The following is an 18,414-nucleotide window of genomic DNA, read 5'->3' as shown; positions in this document are numbered from 1 at the left end:
ACAACAACTCCAGACATTTGTCATTCTTCTTCACGACCTAATATAGTAACTTATTCTTTATACTGAAATGGCGGTAGGTTATTTGACTTACCCCCTCCACGTGCTTTCCGTCCACTACAGTCACCTGCTGGAGAGCGCTGGCCATGTTGGAATCCTCCAGTTGAGAGGCGGGCTCTGGTGCCACCTCATGGTCCATTGAGAACCCCAGTCTGGACACCCAGTCTTCTAGACTCGTCACCTCTCCTTCCGGTCTGGCTTCAGAGTCCCCCTCCGAGAGGGGATTGGTTGATGCCTGGGGGTCCACTTTCTGGAATCCACACATCCAGGCATCCCTCCTTCTGGTGTCCCTCCCACCTCTCCGACCTCCTCCCTTCTGGTTCCCTAACCTTTTCCCACATCTTTGGACATACTGGTCCACAGTTGGCGGAACATCGGAAATCCCTTCCGATAAGGACCGGCACAGGAAAGTTTGGGATGACTCCCACTGTTCCCATGTGTAGGTGGAGGAGTGTGGTAGGGTAGTCCTTGGTTTCGCCGTGTATGCACGTGATGGCCACGGTGTCAGTCAGGTTCTGGGACTGGGCGAAGTCAGGTCGAATCAGGGTCCTCATACTCCCGGAGTCCAAAAGTGCCGTGGTGTCCTTTCCGTTGGCTCTTACCGAGGTGACAGGGGAAGTACCACTCTCCTCAGCTCATCATGCCATCTGTAAGCCGCAGGGATGCCGGTGGCTACCTCACTGGCTGAGGCCGAAGGCATCGGGACATCGCGGTCTGGACAGTTCCAGGCGATGTGTCCTGGCCCCCACACTCATAGCACTTCCTGTTGTCCAGGTTCAGGGAGGGGCGTCATCTCAGGGAGCTGGATGTTGGTGTCCCCCTACCCTTGGCTGGGGTCCCGGCGTGGTCCTCCTTCCTTTTTCGCTCTTTATGGCGAGTGGAGGGTTCCGCCTTTCGTGGTTGTCCGCTGCGCATGACCTCCAAAGCCACCTGTTGTCCATTCCACCAGTTCCACCAGCTGATCTGCACTCTGCAGGTTAACTTGGCTGGCTAACTTTTTTAGCTTCGAACGGGAGAGAGCGTGTAAATGTATCTATGACCACTTTCTCAATGGTCGTGAGCGTCATGGGTTCAGCAGTTAGCCAGCTCTTTGGCCAGCCTAATTAGATCATGCGTTTGTGATCGGGTGGATCCTGTAAGATCATACGCCCTATCATGGAATCTTTGTGCCCTGTTAATCAGGGTGTAGTCATACCGGCGCAGGATTTCCTTTTTCAGCACCTTGTAATGCGTCGCCTGGTCAGCCGTTAGATTCTGACTGGTCTTCTGTGCCACACCTGATAGGAAGGGTGCTAGCCGGCTGGCCCATTGCTCATGGGGCCATTTCTCCCTAGCCGCCATCCTTTCGAAGGCTTGTAGGTAAGCCTCAATGTCATCAGCCTCTGTCAGCTTCAGTATAAACCTACTAGGTTTGGGACGAGAGACTGCTACGCCTGCCGCTATGCCGGCCTGGGCGGCTGTCAGCTGGCTGAGTTCAGCTCGCAGGACAGCAGTCTGCTGACGCTGTTCCTCCATCATCGATGCATAGCCTGCTGGGCTATTTTCGCCTCCACCAGCTGTCTCACCAATGCTTCCATTGTGCTCTGTGTCTGTTTAGTTATTGAGCTTGGTTTGGTTTGCCCGCATTCTCCACCATATGTAGCAAGATCAAAGGTGTGGGGTTTCCACGTCACCAAGTCCAATAACAAAACATGCACCAGTAGCACAAATAGAATGCAGATGGGGAGTTTATTAGGGATTTTGGTACACTGGGGAAGAGGGGTGAATTCACCAATCACCTCACAGTCCACAAGCCGTTCTTGTTGGGGCAGGAAGTCCAAATAAGGCTTGGGGGTGGAGCCAGCGGGCTGCAAGACATCTCCCCTCAATAACCACTCCCCTCACGTCTCCCTGCCGTCTGCCACAGTATCATAAAATTAACCAATGGGTAGTGTGGTACATCAGCTCGTCCACATACATGGTGTTATATTGTAATGGCTAAGGAAGTACATGTCTGATATGTCTTATGTTCTGAAATCACAGACAACCTTGATGTTTCTAGTCGCACGCTCTTACTGACTCAGGACCAGGTTTTAAAATATATGGTCCTGTCGTAGTTTTATAATGTAATTATTAGGCTGTCTACTATAACGGTGGAGCCGTTTTCTGTTTTATAGCATCCTTGCTCTCTCAGCCTCGTCAGCCTTGGCCTGTATAACTCAAGCAGCCATTTATCTATGGTAGGGGATAAGGGAAACAAGCAGCCATCCATCTTTAGTAGGGGACAGGGGAAACATGCAGGCATCCATCTGTAGTAGGGTCCAGGGGAAACAAGCAGCCATCCATCTTTAGTAGGGGACAGGGGAAACATGCAGGCATCCATCTCTAGTAGGGGCCAGGGGAAACAAGCAGCCATCCATCTTTAGTAGGGGACAGGGGAAACATGCAGGCATCCATCTCTAGTAGGGGCCAGGGGAAACAAGCAGCCATCCATCTGTAGTAGGGGACAGGGGAAACATGCAGGCATCCATCTGTAGTAGGGGCCAGGGGAAACAAGCAGCCATCCATCTGTAGTAGGGGACAGGGGAAACAAGCAGCCATCCATCTTTAGTAGGGGACAGGGGAAACATGCAGGCATCCATCTGTAGTAGGGGACAGGGGAAACAAGCAGCCATCCATCTGTAGTAGGGGCCAGGGGAAACAAGCAGCCATCCATCTTTAGTAGGGGACAGGGGAAACATGCAGGCATCCATCTGTAGTAGGGGCCAGGGGAAACAAGCAGCCATCCATCTTTAGTAGGGGACAGGGGAAACAAGCAGCCATCCATCTGTAGTAGGGTCCAGGGGAAACAAGCAGCCATCCATCTATAGTAGGGGACAGGGGAAACATGCAGCATCCACTGTAGTGGGGCCAGGGGAAACAAGCAGCCATCCATCTGTAGTAGGGGACAGGGGAAACATGCAGGCATCCATCTGTAGTAGGGGACAGGGGAAACAAGCAGCCATCCATCTGTAGTAGGGGACAGGGGAAACATGCAGGCATCCATCTGTAGTAGGGGCCAGGGGAAACATGCAGGCATCCATCTTTAGTAGGGGATAGGGGAAACAAGCAGTCATCCATCTTTAGTAGGGGACAGGGGAAACAAGCAGCCATCCATCTTTAGTAGGGGATAGGGGAAACAAGCAGCCATCCATCTGTAGTAGGGGACAGGGGAAACAAGCAGCCATCCATCTGTAGTAGGGGCCAGGGGAAACAAGCAGTCATCCATCTTTAGTAGGGGACAGGGGAAACAAGCAGCCATCCATCTTTAGTAGGGGACAGGGGAAACAAGCAGCCATCCATCTGTTGTAGGGGCCAGGGGAAACAAGCAGCCATCCATCTGTTGTAGGGGCCAGGGGAAACATGCAGGCATCCATCTGTTGTAGGGGACAGGGGAAACAAGCAGCCATCCATCTGTTGTAGGGGCCAGGGGAAACAAGCAGCCATCCATCTATAGTAGGGGACAGGGGAAACAAGCAGCCATCCATCTATAGTAGGGGACAGGGGAAACAAGCAGCCATCCATCTATAGTAGGGTCCAGGGGAAACAAGCAGCCATCCATCTTTAGTAGGGTCCAGGGGAAACAAGCAGTCATCCATCTTTAGTAGGGTCCAGGGGAAACAAGCAGCCATCCATCTATAGTAGGGGACAGGGGAAACAAGCAGTCATCCATCTTTACTAGGGGACAGGGGAAACAAGCAGCCATCCATCTATAGTAGGGGACAGGGGAAACAAGCAGCCATCCATCTTTACTAGGGGACAGGGGAAACAAGCAGCCATCCATCTTTAGTAGGGGACAGGGGAAACAAGCAGCCATCCATCTGTAGTAGGGGACAGGGGAAACAAGCAGCCATCCATCTGTAGTAGGGGCCAGGGGAAACAAGCAGCCATCCATCTTTAGTAGGGGACAGGGGAAACAAGCAGCCATCCATCTTTAGTAGGGGACAGGGGAAACAAGCAGCCATCCATCTGTAGTAGGGGCCAGGGGAACAAGCAGCCATCCATCTGTTGTAGGGGCCAGGGGAAACATGCAGCCATCCATCTTTTGTAGGGGACAGGGGAAACAAGCAGCCATCCATCTGTTGTAGGGGCCAGGGGAAACAAGCAGCCATCCATCTATAGTAGGGGACAGGGGAAACAAGCAGCCATCCATCTTTAGTAGGGGACAGGGGAAACAAGCAGCCATCCATCTATAGTAGGGGACAGGGGAAACAAGCAGCCATCCATCTGTTGTAGGGGATAAGGGAAACAAGCAGCCATCCATCTTTAGTAGGGGACAGGGGAAACATGCAGGCATCCATCTGTAGTAGGGTCCAGGGGAAACAAGCAGCCATCCATCTTTAGTAGGGGACAGGGGAAACAAGCAGTCATCCATCTTTAGTAGGGGACAGGAGAAACAAGCAGCCATCCATCTGTAGTAGGAGACATGGGAAACAAGCAGCCATCCATCTTTAGTAGGGGACAGGGGAAACAAGCAGCCATCCATCTTTAGTAGGGGACAGGGGAAACATGCAGCCATCCATCTTTAGTAGGGGACAGGGGAAACAAGCAGCCATCCATCTTTAGTAGGGGATAGGGGAAACACGCAGCCATCCATCTGTAGTAGGGGACAGGGGAAACAAGCAGCCATCCATCTGTAGTAGGGGACAGGGGAAACATGCAGCCATCCATCTGTTGTAGGGGCCAGGGGAAACAAGCAGCCATCCATCTATAGTAGGGGACAGGGGAAACAAGCAGCCATCCATCTGTAGTAGGGGACAGGGGAAACAAGCAGCCATCCATCTGTTGTAGGGGCCAGGGGAAACAAGCAGGCATCCATCTGTTGTAGGGGACAGGGGAACAAGCAGCCATCCATCTGTTGTAGGGGCCAGGGGAAACAAGCAGCCATCCATCTTTAGTAGGGGACAGGGGAAACAAGCAGCCATCCATCTATAGTAGGGGACAGGGGAAACAAGCAGCCATCCATCTATAGTAGGGGACAGGGGAAACAAGCAGCCATCCATCTTTAGTAGGGGACAGGGGAAACAAGCAGCCATCCATCTTTAGTAGGGTCCAGGGGAAACAAGCAGCCATCCATCTTTAGTAGGGTACAGGGGAAACAAGCAGCCATCCATCTTTAGTAGGGGACATGGGAAACAAGCAGCCATCCATCTTTAGTAGGGGACAGGGGAAACAAGCAGCCATCCATCTTTAGTAGGGGACAGGGGAAACAAGCAGCCATCCATCTTTAGTAGGGGACAGGGGAAACAAGCAGCCATCCATCTATGGTAGGGAACAGGGGAAAATGACAGGTTCTGGTGAGCAGGATTGTCTTTTTTCTGGTTTTATTGAACAGACTGATAAAATGAAGGAGAGAGGTGCGAGTCAACAGTGCACTGTGTCAGACTCCAACCCGACTCTGACATTAGTATGTCCAGGTCTGAGGTACTAACAGCTAGACCACACAGGTTACAGCGAGTAAGAATAACGAGAGAAATAAAGATCAACTGGAAGCTTGAAGTACGTTTTCATGTTTAGGTGAGGATATTGTGTGAAAGGCATTTCTGCTCAGCCTTGGCCTGGTTACCTCTGTTAGCCATCCATCACAGGGGAGGTGGGTTGGGGGGACAGGGAGAATGATAGAGGCAGGGACAGGGAGGGGCCCACTACTTCATGCTCCAGGAATCATCATATGGAAGGCCTTGGATAGGATGACAGTCCGGTGGATCCATCAAGGCCTCTAAGCCGGTCCCGGTTCACTTCCCACCCCTTCGCCTTGGCCTTAACCCTTCAATGTTTACAGATCTGTAAGATGTAAGCAATATGGTGGAAGCTCCAAATCTAAAATGGCGGATTGATGCTGCACAGTATCCTACCAGTAGCAAGCACGTGTTTCATATGTCTGCTTCATATCATGTGTTGCAGCTGCAATATGCAGAATGTATAGCCTGCAGGCCTGCAGCACTGGACAGAAATAGTACTAACAGCCTGCTAGAGAGGCTGTTGAGAGACGGTGGAGCACAAGGTTACAATGAGGAGGAGGAAACAGTAACAGCTAGCCAGAACTAATGAAACTGAAACAAAGAGAGAGATAGTTAAATACACTAGGCTACTACACCAACAGAAGGATATACATTCATAACCATACAATGAGGAGGAGGAGGAGGAGGGGGGAAGAGGAGGAGGGGGAGGGGGAGGGGGAGGCAGAGAAGGAAGACAGGGAGGGGGAGGAGGAGGAGGAGGAGGAGAAGGAGAAGGGAGAGGAGGAGAGATGATAGTAGTGACATACCTCTACATTACAACAACAAGATGGTAACATCCATAATCATAAGAGAGGGGGATGAGGAGAAGGGGGGAGGTGGAGGAGGAGGAGAGATGATAGTAGTGACATACCTCTACATTACAACAACAAGATGGTAACATCCATAATCATAAGAGAGCAGGAGGTTGAAATGAGGGGGTGATGAGGAGAAGGAGGGAGGAGGAGAGGGGGAGGAGGAGGAGGGTCATAATCAGTACAAGCTAATGAAAAAAAGAACCAGAGTGAAATACAACACCTTTACATTACAAAAGCAGGCTATTCTAACCATTCAGAACCATATCCCCCAAAGGTTACCCTCCTCTGTCTTCATTCAAACATCATTTGGCTTCCCTCTCTGGGGGGGGGATGGTATGAAGACATTAAGAGCATGACCCCATGACCCTGGAGCTCATTGGCTGTAAGGTAGGAGATGGTCCTCATCCCTGAGATCGATCGACTGGATGGAGCAGAGTATAGGCTTTGTCCCAAATGGCACCCTGTTCCCTGTATAGGACTCTGGTGAAAAGTAGTGAACTATATATAGGGAACAGGGTTCTATAGGACTCTGGTAAAAATAGTGCACTATATAGGGGATTGGTTTCTTTTGAGCACTCGTCTAAAGTAGTGCACTATATAGGGAATAGGGTTCTATAGAGCCCTGGTCTAAAGTAGTGCACTATATAGGGAATAGGGTTCTATAGGGCTCTGGTCTAAAGTAGTGCACTATATAGGGAATAGGGTGTCATTTTGGACGCAGGCATTGGGCCTCACACCACCTCTAGCCAATTACACCGTCCCAAATGTGTCATGAATGTGTCAACGAGCTCACGCCCTGGACATACCCATCCTGCCCCCCTCCACACGCTCTGCGTCCGCACCCCCCACACGCCCTCCTGTCCTACCCGCCCGCCCTCCTGTCGGATGAGAAGGGGTGTCAAGCGTCATTTCCCCCAATTCTGTGAAATGGTGCGAAAAAAACCAGGGAAGAGAGGAGGCACTCCCCACAGCGTCTATCAATCCTGACAGCTGGTGACTGTATGGTGTGTGTGTGTGGGTGTGGCGGTGACCTCCTGTGAAACTTCATCTCTGTGCCCCTTCTCTATCTGTCATTGATTGAGGGAGGAGGGGGACGGGGTGTTGCGTTGGAGAGGGAGGGGTCGAGGAGAGATGGAGGGTGTAAAGTAGCCCCCCTCAACACCACCAGCCACCCACCAGCATCTCCACCCTCCTCAGATTCATAATTCAGTGTGTCTCCTCTCACACCAGGCTGTGCTGCCTGCTAGCGTCTCAGCTCCCCCAACCATGCTGCTGCCCAGCGTCTGGATCATAAAACAGAAGAAACCCATGCACAGCCTGCTTCACTACCCCTCTCCCACTGTTCCTCTAGGCTCTCTTCTCTCTCTTGCTCTCTCTCTTGCTCTCTCTCTTCTCTCTCTCTCTCTCTCTCTCTCTCTCTCTCTCTCTCTCTCTCTCTCTCTCTCTCGATCTCACTCTCATAGTTGTATAATTTCTTCAGGTTGTTCAGGGCCCCAGATCCAACCCCTCAGCCCCAGTTGAGGGGTTTGGAAAGCAATTTTGTCCTTGTCAGGATTCAGCTGCAGTAGTTGGTTGTAGAAGTGTGTCTGTTGGGTTGTTGTAACAGTGACACTGGAGTAGCCTTGTAGTTGACTTGGGTTTACTCTCTGTATACAGAGGCTTCAATGAACCCGTGTGCTGCCAGCTCTGCTCTGCTCTGCTCTGCCTTGGCCTGAATAGGAAGGAAGGAAACGTAGAGGATAACAGTTCTCTAAGACTTGGCTCGTCTCTCTAGCTAATAAATACCCTGAGATTTATATAATATCAGTCAGCGGAAAATGGCAGTCATATAGAGGTGATTCAGACCACACTGTTCAGTGAAACATGCACGGCTGAGATGCTGGTTGGCCTTTGACTAGGGTTGCAAAGCTACTGGTAATTTCCTAAAGTTACCGGAATATTCCCGGGATTTTGATAATTAACAGAAAATCTATGGCAATAATATAATAATATTAATAACAATAATAATAGCAATATAATAATAATAATAATAAAAAATATAATAGTATAATAATATAATAATAATAATAATAATAAAAATATAATAATAATATAATAATAATGATAATAATAATATAATAATAATATAACAATATAATAATATTAATAATATAATAATAATAATATAATAATAATATAACAATATAATAATAATATACTAATAATAATATAATAACAATTACAACATAATAGTAATAGTAATAATGATATAATAATATAATAATACAAATAATAATATAATATAATAATATAATAATAATGATAACATAATAGTAATATAATTATAATGATACTATTAATAATATAATAATAATACAATAATAGTAATAATAATATAATATTATTAATAATAATAATATAACAATAATAATAATATAATAATAATAATAATTGATATCATAATAATAATGATACTATAATAACAATGATATTAATAATAATAATAATAAACCGATAATATAATAATAATAATATAGTAATAATAATATTATAATAATTCTAACATAATAATAATAATAATAATGATATAACATAATAATAATATAATAACTATAACATAATAATAATAATATAACAATAATAATAATATAATAATTATAACATAATAATAATAATGACATCATAATAATAATGATAATATAATAATAATGATATTAATAATAATAATAATAAGCCAAACTCGGCTAGGTGAATTACAGCACTGTTTGGAGCTAGGAACACAAGCATTTTGCTACACCCGCAATAACATCTGCTAAATATGTGTACCTTCGCTTGAAAAATTTGAAAAGAGCATCAATAGTACTGTTTGTCCATCTTGAGACACCATAGACAGTATACAGTTCCTCAAAATAATCAGAATAAATCAAAGATAATTCAAGAAATGTGCCGATTTTTCCAGAGGAGATCTTTGTCACACAATTTTACATCTAACTAAGATGTTTAGTTCAGTATTTCTCATGTGAAAAAATTTGCATGAAAAAGATTAGTCTCTCATTGAATAACAACAAACACACAATTGAAGAATTCCTACTGTTGACCAATCACCAACGAAGAGGTGAAATCTTTGGCTACCGACTTTGGCTTGCCTCAAGAAAAAATGCTGTAAACACGAACGGATGAAAAAAACCTTGCCGAAGACCAAAACGAACAAAAATGTCACAAAATATAATCATAATATATACACAAACTGTTCTGAACTGTGTTGGATGGAAAGCGTGAGGACGTCTTCAGAGGAAGACTGAAGGAGCTGGGATAAGAGCTACGAGATAGCAAGGAAGGGCGGTGGGGAGTGGAGTGCATATAGGAAGGATATGCACCCCCCCCCTCCCCACACACACACAGACACACACAAGGCCATGGCTGATTAATCCATCACTCCAACAAGCGCTCCCACCCTCCTCCACCGTCAATTCCCCTCCTCTCCTCCGCCCTGCACTACTTGTCCTGCATGAGTGCCACAGATTTAGTACCTCTCACACCGCTGCCACCCGCCAGGGGTTAGACTGATCTATAAGGAGACCTGGAACACAGAGAGAGGGAGGATGAGAGAGAGAGAGAGAAATAGAGAGAATGTAATTGAATTGAGAGAGAGTGAGAGAGAGAGAGAGAGAGAGAGAGGGGAGAGAGAGAGAGAGGGAGGGAGAGAGAATTTAATTGATTTGAGAGAGAGAGCGAGAGAGAGAGAGAGAGAGAGAGAGAGAGGGAGGGAGAGAGAGAGACAGTGAATTTAATTGAATTGAGAGAGAGAGAGAGAGAGAGAGAGAGAGAGAGAGAGAGAGAGAGATAGAGGAAAAGATTAGGGGTTGAGGTTCCAGCTCTCATATCTCTCTCTCTCTGTCTGTCTCTCTCTCTCTCATCCTCCCTCTCATCCTCTATGTTATATACAGTGGCTTGCGAAAATATTCACCCCCTTGGCATTTTTCCTATTTTCTTGCCTTACAACCTGAACTTAAAATACATTTTTGGGGGGGTTGTATAATTTGATTTACACAACATGCCTACCACTTTGAAGATGCAACATATTTTTTTATTGTGAAACAAACAAGAAATAAGACAAAAAACAGAACTTGAGCGTGCATAACTATTCATCCTCCCAAAGTCAATACTTTGTAGAGCCACCTTTTCAGCAATTACAGCTGCATGTCTCTTGGGGTATGTCTCTATAAGCTTGGCACATCTAGCCAATGGGATTTTTGCCCAGCTCCTTCAAGTTGAATGGGTTCCGCTAGTGTACAGCAATCTTTAAGTTAAGTCATATCACAGATTCTCAATTGGATTGAGGTGTGGGCTTTGACTGGGCTATTTAAATTTCCCCTTAAACCACTCGAGTGTTGCTTTAGCATTATACTTAGGGTCATTGTTGTGCTGGAAGGTGAACCTCCGTCCCAGTCTAAAATCTCTGGAAGACCGAAACAGGTTTCCCTCAAGAATTTCCCTGTATTTAGCGCCATCCATCATTCCTTCAATTCTGGCCAGTTTCCCAGTCCCTGCCAATGAAAAACATCCCCACAGCATGATGCTGCCACCACCATGCTTCACTGTGGGGATGGAGATCTCGGGGGGGATGAGAGGTGTTGGGTTTGCGACAGACATAACGTTTTCCTTGATGTCCAGAAAGCTCAATTTTAGTCTCATCAGACCAGAGTACCTTCTTCCATATGTTTGGGGAGTCTCCCACATGCCTTTTGGCGAACACCCAACCTGTTCGCTTATTTTTTTCTTTAAGCATGTTTTTTTTCTGACCACTCTTCCGTAAAGCCCAGCTTTGTGGAGTGTATGGCTTAAAGTGGTCCTATTCACAGATACTCCAATCTCCGCTGTGGAGCTTTGCAGCTCCTTCAGGGTTATCTTTGGTCTCTTTGTTGCCTCTCTGATTAATGCCCTCCTTGTCTGGTCTGTGAGTTTTGGTGTGCGGCACTCTCTTGGCAGGTTTGTTGTGGTGCCATATTCTTTCCATTTCTTAATAATGGATTTAATGGTGCTCCGTGGGATGTTCAAAGTTTCAAATATTTTTTATAACCCAACCCTGATCTGTACTTCTCCACAACTTTGTCCCTGACCTGTTTGGAGAGCTCCTTGGTCTTCATGGTGTCGCTTGCTTGGTGGTGTTGCAGACTCTGGGGCCTTTCAGAACAGGTGTGTATATATACTGAGATCATTTGACACTTAGATTGCACACAGGTGGACTTTATTTAACTAATTATGTGACCTCTGAAGGTAATTGGTTGCACCAGATCTTATTTAGGGGCTTCATAGCAAAGGGGGTGAATACATATGCATGCACCACTTTTCAGTTTTTAATTTTTTAGACTTTTTTGAAACAAATCATTTTTTTCATTTCACTTCACCAAATTGGACTATTTTGTGTATGTCCATTTCATGAAATCCAAATAAAAATCTATTTAAATGAAAGGTTGTAATGCAACAAAATAGGAAAAACGCCAAGGGGGATGAATACTTTTGCAAGGCGCTGTATATTTCTCTTTCTCTCTCTGTACCTTCATTGGCTAATGTAGTGTTACTCTCATTGCAGTCTCATCTCATCAGTGTGCAACAGCCAGAGAGGGTAATCAAGACTAACGAACTGCAGAATTTTATGGCCAAACATGAGGCTAAACTCCATTCTGTTCCTGTTATAGGTAGACAGACACACTCCACTGCCCTGCCACAAACATTACACACACACACACACACACACACACACACACACACACACACACACACACACACACAAGAGAACCAAGGTCACTGTGAAAAGATTAGTACAGCCAGTAAATAGTTTAATTAGGCAAGTCGTTAAGGAGCGTCGGCTAATGATTCCCCAACACAGACAGGCTGTTCTGCTGCTCACTATACTATCTATACCTGCTTGGTAAACAACAGGTGTAGACTAACAGTGAAATGCTAATTTAGGGCCCTTCCCAACAATGCAAATAATAGAAAAATACATTTGATTGAGTTTTATTGCAAAAAAAGGTAAATTCAGTCCAGGTAACTATTTGGTTAACGATTTAACTAACTATTTATCAGTCTCATGGCTTGGGTGGTAGAAGCTGTTTATTGTCCTGTTGGTTCCAGACTTGGTGCATCAGTATTGCTTGCCGTGCGGTAGCAGAGAGAACAGTTGATTAATTTTTAGGGCCTTCCTGATGACACCGCCTGGTATAGAGGTCCTGGATGGCAGGGAGCTCGGCCCCAGTGATGTACTGGGCCATAGGCACTACCCTCTGTAGAGTCTTGCGGTCGGATGCCAAGCAGTTGCCATACGAAGAGGTGATGCAGCCAGTCAAGGTGCTCTCAGTGGTACAGCAGTATAATGATGGTGTTAGAGTCTTGAGTGGCCATGCAGTCGTGGGTGAACAGGGAGTAAAGGAGGGGACAAAGCACACAACCCTGAGGGGACACTGTGTTGAGGGTGAAAGTGGCAGATGTGTTGATGCCTACCCTCACCACCTGCGGGGCGGCCCGTCAGGAAGTCCAGGATCAAGTTGCAGAGGGAGGTGTTCCATCCCAGGGTCCTTAGCAAGAGTTAGGCTGCTGATCTGTTCACCGTCCACAAGAGGAGCGAGAGGAGGTAGGCTAGCTCTACTAGAGAATAGAGAGGAGTTAGGCTAGCTCTACTAGAGGATAGAGAGGAGTTAGGCTAGCTCTACTAGAGAATAGAGAGGAGTTAGGCTAGCTCTACTAGAGAATAGAGAGGAGGTAGGCTAGCTCTACTAGAGAATAGAGAGGAGTTAGGCTAGCTCTACTAGAGGAGGGAGAGGAGTTAGACTAGCTCTACTAGAGGATAGAGAGGAGGTAGGCTACCTCTACTAGAGAATAGAGAGGAGTTAGGCTAGCTCTACTAGAGGATAGAGAGGAGGTAGGCTAACTCTACTAGAGGAGGGAGAGGAGTTAGGCTAGCTCTACTAGAGGATAGAGAGGAGGTAGGCTAGCTCTACTAGAGGATAGAGAGGAGGTAGGCTAGCTCTACTAGAGGATAGAGAGGAGGTAGGCTAGCTCTACTAGAGAATAGAGAGGAGTTAGGCTAGCTCTACTAGAGAATAGAGAGGAGTTAGGCTAGCTCTACTAGAGAATAGAGAGGAGTTAGGCTAGCTCTACTAGAGGATAGAGAGGAGGTAGGCTAGCTCTACTAGAGGATAGAGAGGAGGTAGGCTAGCTCTACTAGAGGATAGAGAGGAGGTAGGCTATCTCTACTAGAGAATAGAGAGGAGTTAGGCTAGCTCTACTAGAGGATAGAGAGGAGTTAGGCTAGCTCTACTAGAGAATAGAGAGGAGTTAGGCTAGCTCTACTAGAGGATAGAGAGGAGTTAGGCTAGCTCTATTAGAGGATAGAGAGGAGTTAGGCTAGCTCTACTAGAGGATAGAGAGGAGTTAGGCTAGCTCTATTAGAGGATAGAGAGGAGTTAGGCTAGCTCTACTAGAGGATAGAGAGGAGTTAGGCTAGCTCTACTAGAGGATAGAGAGGAGTTAGGCTAGCTCTACTAGAGGATAGAGAGGAGTTAGGCTACCTCTACTAGAGAATAGAGAGGAGTTAGGCTAGCTCTACTAGAGAATAGAGAGGAGTTAGGCTAGCTCTACTAGAGGATAGAGAGGAGTTAGGCTAGCTCTATTAGAGGATAGAGAGGAGTTAGGCTAGCTCTACTAGAGAATAGAGAGGAGTTAGGCTAGCTCTACTAGAGGATAGAGAGGAGTTAGGCTAGCTCTATTAGAGGATAGAGAGGAGTTAGGCTAGCTCTACTAGAGGATAGAGAGGAGTTAGGCTAGCTCTACTAGAGGATAGAGAGGAGTTAGGCTAGCTCTACTAGAGGATAGAGAGGAGTTAGGCTAGCTCTACTAGAGGATAGAGAGGAGTTAGGCTAGCTCTACTAGAGGATAGAGAGGAGTTAGGCTAGCTCTACTAGAGGATAGAGAGGAGTTAGGCTAGCTCTACTAGAGGATAGAGAGGAGTTAGGCTAGCTCTACTAGAGGATAGAGAGGAGTTAGGCTAGCTCTACTAGAGGATAGAGAGGAGTTAGGCTAGCTCTACTAGAGGATAGAGAGGAGTTAGGCTAGCTCTACTAGAGGATAGAGAGGAGTTAGGCTAGCTCTACTAGAGGATAGAGAGGAGTTAGGCTAGCTCTACTAGAGGATAGAGAGGAGTTAGGCTAGCTCTACTAGAGGATAGAGAGGAGTTAGGCTAGCTCTACTAGAGAATAGAGAGGAGTTAGGCTAGCTCTACTAGAGAATAGAGAGGAGTTAGGCTAGCTCTACTAGAGGATAGAGAGGAGTGATACATTCCAATCACCATAAAGATACAGTCCAATCCCCAATAAGAGAGACATTCCAATCACCAGACATTCCAAAAACATTAATACATTCTAATTACCATAAAGAGAGACATTCCAATCACCAGAAATTCCAATAACAATAATGATACATTCCAATCACATAAAGAGAGACAATTCAATCACCGTAAAGAGAGACATTCCAATCACCGTAAAGAGAGACATTCCAATCACCGTAAAGAGAGACATTCCAATCACCATAAAGAGAGACATTCCAGTCACCATAAAGATATCAAATCAAATGTATTTATATAGCCCTTCTTACATCAGCTGATATCTAAAAGTGCTGTACAGAAACCCAGCCTAAAACCCCAAACAGCAAGTAATGCAGGTGTAGAAGCACGGTGGCTAGAAAGGCCAGAACCAAGGAAGAAACCTAGAGAGGAACCAGGCTATGAGGGGTGGCCAGTCCTCTTCTGGCTGTGCTGGGTGGAGATTATAACAGAACATAACATGGCCAAGATGTTCAAATGTTCATAAATGACCAGCATGGTCAAATAATAATAATCACAGTAGTTGTCGAGGGTGCAACAAGTCAGCACCTCAGGAGTAAATGTCAGTTGGCTTTTCATAGCCAATCATTGAGAGTATCTCTACCACTCCTGCTGTCTCTAGAGAGTTGAAAACAGCAGGTCTGGGACAGGTAGCACGTCCGGTGAACAGGTCAGGGTTCTATAGCCGCAGGCAGAACAGTTGAAACTGGAGCAGCAGCACGGCCAGGTGGACTGGGGACAGCAAGGAGTCATCATGCCAGGTAGTTCTATGGCATGGTGCTAGGGCTCAGGTCCTCCGAGAGAGAGAAAGAAAGAAAGAGAGAGAGAATTAGAGAGAGCATACTTAAATTCACACAGGACACCGGATAAGACAGGAGAAATACTCCAGATATAAGACTGACCCTAGCCCCCCGACACATAAACTACTGCAGCATAAATACTGGAGGCTGAGACAGGAGGGGTCAGGAGACACTGTGGCCCCATCCGATGATACCCCCGGACAGGGCCAAACAGGCAGGATATAACCCCACCCACTTTGCCAAGCACAGCCCCCACACCACTAGAGGGATAACTTCAACCACCAACTTACCATCCTGAGACAAGGCTGAGTATAGCCCACAAAGATCTCCGCCACGGCACAACCCAAGGGGTGGCGCCAACCCAGACAGGAAGACCATGTCAGTGACTCAACCCATTCAAGTGACGCACCCCTCCTAGGGACGGCATGGAAGAACACCAGTAAGCCAGTGACTCAGCCCCTGTAATAGGGTTAGAGGCATAGAATCCCAGTGGAGAGAGGGGAACCAGCCAGGCAGAGACAGCAAGGGCGGTTCGTTGCTCCAGAGCCTTTCCGTTCACCTTCACACTCCTGGGCAATACTACATTCAATCATAGGACCTACTGAAGAGATGAGTCTTCAATAAAGACTTAAAAGTTGAGACTGCGTCTGCGTCTCTCACATGGGTAGGCAGACCATTCCATAAAAATGGAGCTCTATAGGAGAATGCCCTGCCTCCAGCTGTTTGCTTAGAAATTCTAGGGACAATTAGGAGGCCTGTGTCTTGTGACCGTAGCATACGTGTAGGTATGTACGGCAGGACCAAATTGGAAAGATAGGTAGGAGCAAGCCCATGTAATACTTTGTAGGTTAGCAGTAAAACCTTGAAATCAGCCCTTGCCTTAACAGGAAGCCAGTGTAGGGAGGCTAGCACTGGAGTAATATGATCAAATATTTTGGTTCTAGTCAGGATTCTAGCAGCCGTACTTAGCACTAACTGAAGTTTATTTAGTGCTTTATCCGGGTAGCCGGAAAGTAGAGCATTGCAGTAGTCCAACCTAGAAGTAACAAAAGCATGGATTAATTTTTCTGCATCATTTTTGGACAGAAAGTTTCAGATTTTTGCAATGTTACGTAGATGGAAAAAAGCTGTCCTTGAAACAGTCTTGATATGTTCTTCAAGAGAGAGATCAGGGTCCAGAGTAACGCCGAGGTCCTTCACAGTTTAATTTGAGACTACTGTACAACCATCAAGATTAATTGTCAGATTTAACAGAAGATCTCTTTGTTTCTTGGGACCTAGAACAAGCATCTCTGTTTTGTCCGATTTTAAAAGTAGAAAGTTTGCAGCCATCCACTTCCTTATGTCTGAAACACAGGCTTCTAGCACTGGCAATTTTGGGGCTTCACCATGTTTCATTGAAATGTACAGCTGTGTGTCATCCACATAGCAGTGCAATTTAACATTATGTTTTCGAATGACATCCACAAGAGGTAAAATATATAGTGAAAATAATAGTGGTCCTAAAACGGAACCTTGAGGAACACCGACATTTACAGTTGATTTATCAGAGGATAAACCATTCACAGAGGCAAACTGATATCTTTCCGACAGTTATGATCTAAACCAGACCAGAACTTGTCCGTGTAGACGAATTTGGGTTTCCAATCTCTCCAAAAGAATGTGGTGATCAATGGTATCAAAAGCAGCACTAAGATCTAGGAGCACGAGGACATCGGTCTGATGCCATTAAAAGGTAATTTACCACCTTCACAAGTGCAGTCTCAGTGCTATGATGGGGTCTAAAACCAGACTGAAGCGTTTCGTATACATTGTTTGTCTTTAGGAAGGCAGTGAGTTGCTGCGCAACAGCTTTTTCTAAGATTTTTGAGAGGAATGGAAGATTCAATATAGGCCGATAGTTTTTTATATTTTCTGGGTCAAGATTTGGCTTTTTCAAGAGAGGCTTTATTACTGCCACTTTTAGTGAGTTTGGTACACATCCGGTGGATAGAGAGCTGTTTATTATGTTCAACATAGGAGGGCCAAGCACAGGAAGCAGCTCTTTCAGTAGTTTAGTTGGAATAGGGTCCAGTATGCAGCTTGAAGGTTTAGAGGCCATGATTATTTTCATCATTGTGTCAAGCGATATAGTACTAAAACACTTTAGTGTCTCCCTTGATCCTAGGTCCTGGCAGAGTTGTGAAGACTCAGGACAACGGAGCTTTGGAGAAATACGCAGATTTAAAGAGGAGTCATTAATTTGCTTTCTAATGATCATGATCTTTTCCTCAAAGAGAGACATTCCAATCACCTTAAAGAGAGACATTCCAATCACCGTTAAGAGAGACATTCCAATCACCATAAAGAGAGACATTCCAATCACCATAAAGAGAGACATTCCAATCACCATAAAGAGAGACATTCCAATCACCTTAAAGACTCATTCCAATCACCATAAAGAGAGACATTCCAATCACCGTAAAGAGAGACATTCCAATCACCTTAAAGATACATTCCAATCACCTTAAAGAGAGACATTCCAATCACCTTAAAGAGAGACATTCCAATCACCATAAAGAGAGACATTCCAATCACCTTAAAGAGAGACATTCCAATCACCATAAAGAGAGACATTCCAATCACCGTAAAGAGATACATTCCAATCACCGTAAAGAGAGACATTCCAATCACCGTAAAGAGAGACATTCCAATCACCTTAAAGACTCATTCCAATCACCTTAAAGAGAGACATTCCAATCACCGTAAAGAGAGACATTCCAATCACCGTAAAGAGAGACATTCCAATCACCATAAAGAGAGACATTCCAATCACCTTAAAGAGAGACATTCCAATCACCGTAAAGAGAGACATTCCAATCACC

Source organism: Salmo salar, chromosome ssa10, assembly GCF_905237065.1.
Source record: "Salmo salar chromosome ssa10, Ssal_v3.1, whole genome shotgun sequence".
Lineage (NCBI taxonomy): Eukaryota > Metazoa > Chordata > Actinopteri > Salmoniformes > Salmonidae > Salmo > Salmo salar.
Note: the sequence above shows the minus strand (reverse complement) of the source record.